Below are 12,276 nucleotides of genomic sequence, written 5' to 3' on the forward strand. Positions count from 1 at the left end.
AGCAAGTGTTAAAATTCATTTGTTTTCTTCGCGAACACACACACATTTTTTGTGAATTTTTGTTTTATTTTTTAAATTTGTGTGTGGATACATTTCATTAATTCGAACTTTAATTTATATTTAAATATTTATATTTCTTTTTGATCCTACTAAAGCAAATTTTGTTAATATTTTATTAAAAAAAGCAGTGGTTCTTAAATTTTCCTTTGTGTTATTTGTTTACAGATTTACATCTATATATATAAAAATTAAAGTGTGTTTGTATGTATGTATGTATGTTTGTTTGTTTGTGCTTTATAGACTGCTAAACGGCTGGACCGATTTTCCTGAAATTTTCACAGTTTCTTCCTGAATGTCTGGAAGTAACTATAGGCTACTTTTTATGTTGAAATTTCAAGTGGGCGACGTTCCACGCCCATATTAAGAAAATATTAAATTAGTATATCTGAGATAATATAACCGCTAGAGTCTTCAAATTTTGTCGGAGCAACTTTAGTATCAATATGATTATTTAAGACAAAAAGTGGGCGGAATATCATTAGGGGGCGTGGCACCTCCCATATAGATTAAATACAAAAATTCGTTTATCTTGGAAACTATTACAGTTAGAATATTAAAAATTTGCACGAGTAACTTTAAAATCCATGTAAACATTTTGGGAAATAAATTGGCGGACTATCCATGAGGGGAGCAGCACCTCCCATATTAATACAATACAAAAATTAGTTTATCTGGGAAACTAATTGAACTAAATTCTTCAAATTTTGCACTAAGAACTTAAATATTCATCTGAACATTCTGTATATCTGAGAAACTATTAGAGCTAGAATTTTAAAATTTTAATTGAAGAACTTTGACATTCATGTGAACTTTCAGAGAATAATGAGCGGACTTTCAATGGGGAGCTTGGCACCTCACATATGAATTAAATACAAAATTTCGCTTATCACGGAAACTAATAGAACAAGATTTTTCAAATTTAGCAGGAAGAACTTTTTAGACATATGAACATTTTGAAGAAAAACAAGTTAGTTCGGTTCTGCCGAATCTTAAATACCCTTCACCTTAAACTGGTTTCATAAATGATCAAATTTTATGGATTGATTCAAATTTACCTTAATATTTTAGACTTACTTTCATTACGCCTTAAAACAGACTGTTACAGAGCGTACTAAATTTAACCTATGTTCTGTATATAAAATAATGTCTATGTGTGAGAGAAATGTATGGTAATAGTTATAGTTATAAAACTTATATAATTTTGTACGGGAGGTACAATAGATTTTCAACGTTGTTGATCCTATGAAAAAAAAATAAAAAAAATTGCTTTTAAATTTTTATTGTTGAACCGAATTTCGACACTTAATTTGATTTAAAAAAAAATAATTATTTATGAAAAAAAAAAGATAAATCGACCAGGAATCGAACCTGCAATGCTCAGTTTGTTAATTCTCCCCTCCATCCACTACACCACTTCATTATTTTGCCCTTCGTTAACTAATATTTTTCATATAAAAATGCCATGTTTTTTCTGTTTGTACAAAACATTGCTGCTGAATAACTTTTATCAACACTGATGTCGCTGAATAGCATAAGAAATTAACAGTTACACTTTCTCAATGTGGACAATTTATTTGATCTTGGGTTAACAACAATTTTTTACACAAACAGGAAAGAGAATTTCTATGTGAACATTAGTTGCAAACAACTACGAAGTTAGTTAATAGTGTAGTGGGAATGGCGTAAAACTAGCAACTGGGAGATTTTACGTTCAAATCCTGTTTGTTTTGGACAGTTTTTATTTAATTTTTTGCGAAAAATAATCAACTCAGTGGAATCCCAAACTATATGTATGACAAAATTCAAAAATAAGTATTTGTGCCAAATTTTTTATGGATATCATTATTTGGTAATTAGTAATATGCATTTAAGTTATTCTCGAAAGGGGACTTTAAATGGGATCTATGACTAATTATGGATCGACCGTAAAAAAAATTAATAAGTTTTCTGTAGATAAAAGCAATATTTGTGCCAAATTTTGTATGGATATCTTTATTTCGGAAAGAGTTTTATGCGTTTAAGTGAATCTCGAAAGGAGACCTTGTATGGGACCTACGACCAATTACAGACCGATCGTAAACAAATTTTATAGTATCATTTCTGTATATAAAAGCAATGTTTGTGCTAAATTTTGTATGAATACCTTTCTTTGGTAATATGCGTTTAAGTGATTTTGAGAAGGAGACCTTGTATGGGAGCTATGACCAATTGTGGACCGATCGTGAAAAAATGTACAGTAAGATTTCTGTAGATAAAAGCAATATTTGTATGAATATCGTTAATTGGAAATGAGTTATGTGCGTTTAAAAGTTTTTCGGAAGGTCACCTTATATGGGAGCTATGACCAATTATGGACCGATTCAGAAAATTGTTTCTTTATATGAATTCTATTGGCATAGAATTTAAATTTGTAAAATTTCGTAAAGATATCGTCATTATTTCGGAAGTTATTAACAATAAATTAATTTCGGGGAATATGTAAATTTGTATGGGAGGTATATGTAATTGTGAACCGATTTTTAACAATGTTGATCCTGGCACCAAGAGTTATATCTCTGACAAAATTCATCAATTTATCTGCAGTAGTTTTTGTAAAAAATACAAATAAATATGTGAAAAAGCACAATTTTTTTGAGGTTGTCTCAAATTTTTACTCATAACTCTGAACCTATTTCACCGATCTTGCTGATTTTCAATATCAAACTGCTTAGGATATCAATGAATATTTTCATTGATAAAGTTCCGTTGCTTTCATAAAGTTCCGTTGCTTCGTTTTAACGTGAGCGTGTTTTATACAGACAGTCAGACAGACGGACATATCTAAATCGACTCAGAATTTCATAAGGACCAAGAATATATCGTCACCTAAAACGCAAACGGCCCTATCTAACATTTTTAAAATTTTACAGGAGAAGCGAAAAACTATTTAAATTGAAAATTTTGTTTCTATCAGCGCGATTTATTTTTATAAAATAAACAAATTGTTTAATGGTGAAACGTATTATTTGTTATGATAGTTGACATTGGCGTACATAAAAATGGATAAATTGGATTTTTTACGTTTAATATTTAAAAGTTTTTGGAGATAGGGCCTTTGTTTTTTGTCAATAAGATCGCTAATTTTGGTCGGAGGAGTATAATTTATTTTGTGGACATTTGTTTTGATTCAATACATTAGAACCTGCAATAAAATCGATTTTGGATTTTTGGTTAGTTAGGGCCGTTTGCGTTTCAGGTGACGATATATACTTTGTTGGGTCTCAAATGAATATTTCTCGGTGTTACAAAGGAATGACAAACTTATACATAACAAGTAAGAGTACTATATTCGGCTGTGCCGAATCTTATATACCCTTCACCATGATGTGTTAAAAAACAGTCAGTACGAATTTTATTACAAAAAAAAATCAAAAAATACCAATTGTATCCCATTTTATACGTTCTAACTTAATCCGGGCTCTTCATGCTTAATTTCATATTTCTAGGTTCAATATTATAGAAATTTCAAAAACTACCTTTTGTAAAACGAAAAAGTACCAAAAAGTCCCCTTTTATAGGTTCTTATCTAGTCAAGGCCCTACATGCTAAATTTCATGTTTCTAGGTTCAATATTATAGAAAATTCAAAAAGTACCTTTTGTAGAACGAAAAAGTACCAAAAAGTCCCCTTTTATTTGCTCTGACCTAATTCGGGCTCAACATACTGAATTTCATGTTTCTAAGTTCAATAGTATAGAAAATTAAAAAAGTACCTTTTGTAAAACGAAAAAGTACCAAAAAGTCCCCTTTTATAGGTTCTTACCTAGTCCAAGCCCTACATGCTAAATTTCATGTTTCTAGGTTCAATATTATAGAAAATTCAAAAAGTACCTTTTGTAGAACGAAAAAGTACCAAAAAGGCCCCTTTTATGTGTTCTGGCCTAATCCGGGCTCTACATACTTAATTTCATGTTTCTAGGTTCAATATTATAGAAAATTCAAAAAGTACCTTTTGTAGAACGAAAAGGTACCAAAAAGTCCCCTTTAATAGGTTCTTTAATGTGTTCTCGCCTAATCCAGGCTCTACATATTTAATTTCATGTTTCTAGCCAATAACAACGTAATGATGTTCTTTCTTTGCTTTGTGTTTATAAACAAGAATTACAATAACAAATAACAAAAAAAATTTACCGTTTGATACTGTGTTTTGTTTTTGTTTGTTTATTGTTTTGTATAAGCATGCACGAAAAAAGTAAATTTTTGATGAAATTTTCAGAGGTGGTCTCGGATTTTTACTCATATCTTCGTTATTTATGGGCCGATTGGGCTGATTTTAAATAGCGTTCTATTCGACCGTATTTCCGATAGAATTATTGAAAATTCGGATCTCGCAGATATCTGGGGTCTTCTGAAAACTGATTTCAACATACACAGACAGACAGACGGACAGACGGACATGACTAAATCGACTCCGCTATCTATAAGGATCCAGAATATATATACTTTATAGGGTCGGAAAATTATATTATAGAAATTACAAACGGAATGATAAACTTATATATACCCTTCTCACGAAGGTGAAGGGTATAAAAAGGCGGACTTTCATCTGGGGGTTGTGAGTTCTCACATGAATTAAATAGAAAAATTTGTATATCTGAGAAACTATTAGAGCTAGAATCTTCAAATTCTACATGAAGATCTTTGACATTCATGTGAACATTTAGAGAATAACGGGCGGACTTTCAATAGGGTCTTGGCACCCCCTATATGATTTAAATACAAAATTTCGTATACCTGGGAAAATATTAGATTTTTTTTTTTAAATTTGTCATCGATTACATTAAAATCTTAATTAACGTTCGGAAAAATTGTATCTCTGGAAAACATTACAGTTAGAATCTTCAAAATTATTAAGAAGATTTTTTATTTATATTGCTTTTAGGGTAGCAAAACGCACTGGGTATAGCTAGTATGTAAATAAAACAATAAAATACATAAACGGTTGATTCTTTTCTACCTTTATATTAGTCACCCTACGCTCGGTCAGTTTGACTATTATCACGTTTGTTGGTATAAAATTTGTAGTCAATTAGTAAATAGATATCGGGCTATTAATTTATTTATTTTTATTGACTTTTCATATATTAAAAAAAGTCGGTTTCTTCACTAAACACATTTATAAAAGCATCGGATGCTCCTATTGCATTTAGGTATATTCAGAGTGAGGAGTTAAAAACACTTTGGAAAAATGTTAAGACGACTTACAACGTATGTCTTAACACTTTAGAAACTAGAGTGATAAATATCAAGCCACCTACTCAGCTTATGTCCAATGTGGAGAATCCATATATGAAAAAATAGTTAAATTCAAATCGGCTTCGAAAAGCAGTGAATCTCCAACGGTAAATCCGAACTCCGGTAATTCAGAGCATAGTCTGACTCTACCTCCTTGTGATATAGATCCTTTCGGAGGTGACTATGTTTCTTGGTCCGCTTTTAGGGATTTATTTACAGCAATTTTTATTAATAGCTCACGGCTTAGCAATATAGAACGCCTTTGCCATTTGATACGAAAACCCGAGGGTGAGGCAAAAGAAATCGTTTCTAAATATCCACTTGTTAACGCAAGTTTTGAGGTAGCCTGGCGCGATTTAAAGGAAGCATATGAGAATCCTCGTATGTTGCACAGTGGTATAGGAAAAAAAAAAAAGGGAAATAATTCGGTAACTTCTAAACGGTTAATCCGATTTTGATGAAATTTGGTATGCACAAAGAGGAGGTGTTGTCGAGTTTAGGTTTTGAATTTGGACCTTATAGGCCAACCAGGGGCCCGGCGGGGGGTCCTCAAATTAGGACACCTCGGCTATGTTAAATTTTTAAAACGATCCTATTTCTTCATTTGAGTTCCGATTTAAAAAAATTTTCGTAGCAGTAAATTATCTCTTATAGTTTAGGAGATATTCGCATTTGAAAATTAAAATTTTAAAATTTTTACCGTCCTTACTTTAGTTTTTTGATAATAGCGGGTCCAAATATTCCCGATTTTCGCCATTTTTTTTATTCGCTTAACAACAAGTTTATATATCAAGCAGTGAAAGAATTATGTAAAAATCATGACTGAGTCCAAAGTTATAGGCATTTTAATTTAAAAAATTAAAAAAAGGCGATTTTTTGCCATTTTTTTTGGGTAAAAAGTATATTTTTCTTTTTAAGTTATCTAAAAAGTTTCTAAAAAGATGTATATAGAATTTATACTTTTTGGAAAGCTGACTTTACATAAAATACGATAAATGAAACAAAACCTAAAAATTTTTGATACCGAGGGGACCAGGTCCATCCAAAAAAACCCTATTTTTTTTGGAAAATTCAATTTTGAGCAAAAATTCTCAAATCGCATAGTCGATATCAAATTGAAGTGACCTGTTTTATATGACCCAATATGTTTTTAATCATTTTGTAACGGGTTTCGATAACCCCGCCCCTGGTATGGATATAATAGGCAAAAAACCAAAAAATCCCATTTTTGGGATTTTTTAAAACTTTTTTGGGAATTCCGGGATTTCTAATAAGAAAATTCGAAATTTTTATTTAATTTTGGATTTTGAGTAAAAAAATCTACCTAACTGTAAAATTTCTTAAAAAAATATTCATAAATACAATTTTTATTGCAATTTGAAAAATTTGTATCTTCGCAAAAACTGAATAAAAAACATTTTTTAATTTTTTTTTAAAAAGTATTCCGCGAATTTTTTAATTTTCAAAAATTATATACAGTCTTGAAAAATAGACAAAATTACCTTTCCATTGATATATAACATGCCTACCTAATGTTTTTTAAGTGACAAATTAATTAGGGAAAACTCAACATCTTTTAGAAAATTTACCTAGCACTATTATTTTCATCCATATATGTAAAAAATTTAAGAGTTAACCTTATGGATGAAAATAATAGTGCTAGGTAAATTTTCTAAAAGATGTTGAGTTTTCCCTAATTAATTTGTCACTTAAGAAACATGGAGGAGATTCTATATACGAAATTTTTTTAAATCGGAACTCAAATGAAGAAATAGGATCGTTTTAAAAATTTAACATAGCCGAGGTGTCCTAATTTGAGGACCCCCCGCCGGGCCCCTGGTAGGCCTATAATGTCCAAAACCTAATGTTCAAAACCTAAACTCGACAACACCTCCTCTTTGTGCATACCAAATTTCATCAAAATCGGATTAACCGTTTAGAAGTTACCGAATTATTTCCCTCTTTTTTTTTTTCCTATACCACTGTGTGTTGGTACATAATAGGGTGATCGATTATTCGACATTTTCCAAAAACCGGGTTTCGAATAGTTCGAATAGTTGACATTTGAAAAAAACCGGTTGACATTTTTCAAATCCAGAAAAAACCGGTTAACCGGTTTTTCATTATAAATAACAAAATCTATTTTAATTTGAAAAAATAGACGTTTATGTTTAAATTTAATTAATAAAACAGGACTTAACTGATTTTTAACAGTTTAAAAGATTATAACTTTAGATCTAGTCGTCTGATTTACTTTATTTCTTTAATGTAAAAAATGGAAAAAAGTAGAACACTTCTGTTGAACATAAGGAACTATGTAATTCTAGCTTATTCTAAAATCCCTATTTAGACAATTTTCATAGTCATTCCAACACTTCCATAATATTTTAGCCGCAAATTTATTATTGTAATTGAAATATAATCTTAAGATTGATAAAATTTTATCAAACTGTTATTCCAATAAACTTTACAAATAAAAATTGTTAATTAATTAGGAAAATCAAAAAAGTTTAACCCAAGGTGCATTAGAAAAATATACTCTAGTTCCTGGACTCCAATATTTTTAATATATAGACGGGCTGTATTTTTATTTACTTCAAAATTTAACTTAAGTAATCTTTGAATACAAAGCAAATTAAAAGTATTCGAAACCGGTTTTTAAAAAGTAGAAAAACCCGGTTGTTCGATATTCGAAAAATCAACATTTAGAAAAAACCGACACTGGTATAACAGAAAAAACCGGTTTTAAAACCGGTTGAAAATCTGAGTCGATCACCCTAGTACATAACCAACTAAAACATATTTTTGGTCTTCCTTTCCTTGACAAGGAATCGATAACAGCACTCAAATCATTACAACGCGGAATTAATAGTTGCCTTACGTCTCTTTCTATTTATAAAGTGCCTACTGATAATTGGGACCCAATTATCATTTTTATGTGTATTCAACGTCTTCCTGATCTACAGTTATTTTGTGGGAACAGGGTGTTAAGAACAAAACTGTTTTGTCCACATGGAAAGATTTCGATGACTTTCTGTCAGAAAGAATTCAGACATTGCAATGTCTTCAAGATCTTAAAGGTACGAACTCGACTGACGTCTCTTCTGTTCTTTCTAATAGTTCTCCTTCTACTAAACTTCCATGTATCTTATGCCCTAATCAGTCTCACTATTTGCGAAATTGTCGTCGATTTAAAAATCTTTTAGTAACTGAAAGAATTTCTACTGTGAATGATTATAACTACTGCACAGTGGTATAGGAAAAAAAAAAGAGGGAAATAATTCGGTAACTTCTAAACGGTTAATCCGATTTTAATGAAATTTGGTGTGCACAAAGAGGAGGTGTTGTCGAGTTTAGGTTTTGAATTTGGACCTTATAGGCCAACCAGGGGCCCGGCGGGGGGTCATCAAATTAGGACACCTCGGCTATGTTAAATTTTTAAAACGATCCTATTTCTTCATTTGAGTTCCGATTTAAAAAAAATTTCGTATATAGAATCTCCTCATCGAGCACTATAAAAAATGTTGTCATAGCAGTAAATTATCTCTTATAGTTTAGGAGATATTCGCATTTGAATATTAAAATTTTAAAATTTTTACCGTCCTTACTTTAGTTTTTTTTGATAATAGCAGGTCCAAATATTCCCGATTTTCGCCATTTTTTTTTATTCGCTTAACAACAAGTTTATATATCAAGCAGTGAAAGAATTATGTAAAAATCATGACTGAGTCCAAAGTTATAGGCATTTTAATTTAAAAAATTAAAAAAAGGCGATTTTTTGTCATTTTTTTGGGAAAAAAGTATCTTTTTCTTTTCAAGTTATCTAAAAAGTTTCTAAGAAGATATATATAGAATTTATACTTTTTGGAAAGCTGACTTTACATAAAGTACGATAAATGAAACAAAACCTAAAAATTTTTGATACCGAGGGGACCAGGTCCATCCAAAAAAACCCTATTTTTTATGGAAAATTAAATTTTGAGCAAAAATTCTCAAATCGCATAGTCGATATCAAATTATAGTGACCTGTTTTATATGACCCAATATGTTCTTAATCATTTTGTAACGGGTTTCGATAACCCCGCCCCTGGTATGGATATAATAGGCAAAAAACTAAAAAATCCCATTTTTGGGATTTTTTAAAACTTTTTTGGGAATTCCGGGATTTCTAATAAGAAAATTCGAAATTTTGATTTAATTTTGGATTTTAAGTAAAAAAATCTACCTAACTGTAAAATTTCATCAAAAAATATTCATAAATAAAATTTTTATTGCAATTAGAAAAATTTGTATCTTCGCAAAAACTGAATAAAAAACATTTTTTAATTTTTTTTAAAAAAAGTATTCCGCGAATTTTTTAATTTTCAAAAATTATATACAGTTTTGAAAAATAGACAAAATTACCTTTCCATTGATATATAACATGCCTACCTAATGTTTTTTAAGTGACAAATTAATTAGGGAAAACTCAACATCTTTTAGAAAATTTGCCTAGCACTATTATTTTCATCCATAAGGTTAACTCTTAAATTTGTTACATATATGGATGAAAATAATAGTGCTAGGTAAATTTTCTAAAAGATGTTGAGTTTTCCCTAATTAATTTGTCACTTAAAAAACATTAGGTAGGCATGTTATATATCAATGGAAAGGTAATTTTGTCTATTTTTCAAAACTGTATATAATTTTTGAAAATTAAAAAATTCGCGGAATACTTTTTTTAAAAAAAATTAAAAAATGTTTTTTATTCAGTTTTTGCGAAGATACAAATTTTTCAAATTGCAATAAAAATTTTATTTATGAATATTTTTTGATGAAATTTTACAGTTAGGTAGATTTTTTTACTCAAAATCCAAAATTAAATAAAAATTTCGAATTTTCTTATTAGAAATCCCGGAATTCCCAAAAAAGTTTTAAAAAATCCCAAAAATGGGATTTTTTGGTTTTTTGCCTATTATATCCATACCAGGGGCGGGGTTATCGAAACCCGTTACAAAATGATTAAGAACTTATTGGGTCATATAAAACAGGTCACTATAATTTGATATCGACTATGCGATTTGAGAATTTTTGCTCAAAATTTAATTTTCCATAAAAAATAGGGTTTTTTTTGGATGGACCTGGTCCCCTCGGTATCAAAAATTTTTAGGTTTTGTTTCATTTATCGTACTTTATGTAAAGTCAGCTTTCCAAAAAGTATAAATTCTATATATATCTTCTTAGAAACTTTTTAGATAACTTAAAAAGAAAAAGATACTTTTTTCCCAAAAAAATGACAAAAAATCGCCTTTTTTTAATTTTTTAAATTAAAATGCCTATAACTTTGGACTCAGTCATGATTTTTACATAATTCTTTCACTGCTTGATATATAAACTTGTAAAAAAAAATGGCGAAAATCGGAAATATTTGGACCTGCTATTATCAAAAAAACTAAAGTAAGGACGGTAAAAATTTTAATATTCAAATGCGAATATCTCCTAAACTATAAGAGATAATTTACTGCTACGACGACATTTTTTATAGTGCTCGATGAGGAGATTCTATATACGAAATTTTTTTTAAATCGGAACTCAAATGAAGAAATAGGATCGTTTTAAAAATTTAACATAGCCGAGGTGTCCTAATTTGAGGACCCCCCGCCGGGCCCCTGGTTGGCCTATAAGGTCCAAATTCAAAACCTAAACTCGACAACACCTCCTCTTTGTGCATACCAAATTTCATTAAAATCGGATTAACCGTTTAGAAGTTACCGAATTATTTCCCTCTTTTTTTTTTCCTATACCACTGTGTACTGTATTAATTGCCTTTCGAGGACACATAAAGTCAGAAGTTTTATTGATCGTACAACTTAACTGTTTTATTTGCAATAATCGACATCATTCTATGCTTCATCTGCAGCATACAGATAATTCCATAGTTGAAAGACCTACTCTTTCTACTGAACAGAATTTCAGTGAGGTTTTACGACCCACTAGCTCCCACATTCGGCAGTCGCATACGTCCAATAATGTTACGTCTAATCCACAAGTATTTCATACTAGACATAATCAATCCGTTTTGTTAGGGACTGCAATGGTAAACATAATTCATGACAGCTATAAGTATCAGGTCCGTGCTTTAATAGATTCGTGTTCAGAATGTTCTTTCATTTCTGAACGTTTACGAAAAAGATTAAAACTTCCCACTCATTCTGCGAATTTTAACGTTTCTGGCGTTAATAATGTAGTTTTTGTAGTTACAAAATTTTGTCCTTTGGAAATTAATTCAGATTTAGATTCTTCAATAAAACTACCAACTAACACATTTATTTTACCAGAAATAACAGAAAATTTGCCTTTGACTTCTGTAAATATCGATATTGAAAAAATATTGGCAAATCTTTGTTTGGCTGATTCTAATCATTTTACTAGTAGGCCTATAGATATTCTTATAGGAGCAGATTTATATCCGCGCATTATTTTACCGAAAATACAACACAACGTATTAGGGTCATTATTGGCACAGAAAACTATATTTGGTTGGATACTGACAGGTCCAGCTAATCCTGGGGACTTCGAAACATATATCGACAATTTAACGTATTCTACGTGGTCTAACACTTTTTAACCTTTAATTTATTATCACTTTAAAACGTTCACAGAAATATATTTATGTTCTTACTACCTTATTTATGTTTTTACCTTCTTATTTATTATCTTTATATATCTTACATTACTTATATTAAATAATAATCCATCTACAGGACTTCGGTTTTGTGGGAAAAGTCGAGAGACTTCTTAAAAATCCACCTGCGGAACTTCGGTTCTGTGGAGAAAGTCGAGAGACTTCTTAAAAATCCACCTGCGGGACTTCGGTTCTGTGGGGAAAGTCGAGTGACTTCGTAAAAATCCACCTTCGGGACTTAGGTTCTACGAGGTAATATTTGGTTTAAATAAAAAGAGA

The 12,276-nt window shown here is 30.3% G+C and overlaps 1 protein-coding gene across 1 annotated transcript in view; it reads right to left on the reverse strand.

Annotated features, from left to right (window-relative positions):
- The window catches only part of LOC119601561 (serine/threonine-protein kinase WNK1-like), a gene marked incomplete at its 3' end in the record, with an annotated part of 235,676 nt that overhangs the window by 49,690 nt on the left and 173,710 nt on the right, over positions 1-12,276 (reverse strand). The window lies entirely within an intron of this gene.

The sequence above is a fragment of the Lucilia sericata genome, unplaced genomic scaffold (genome assembly GCF_015586225.1).
Source record: "Lucilia sericata isolate MDLA Ls3-8-SP2 unplaced genomic scaffold, ASM1558622v1 Contig000173F_arrow, whole genome shotgun sequence".
In the NCBI taxonomy this organism is placed as follows: domain Eukaryota; kingdom Metazoa; phylum Arthropoda; class Insecta; order Diptera; family Calliphoridae; genus Lucilia; species Lucilia sericata.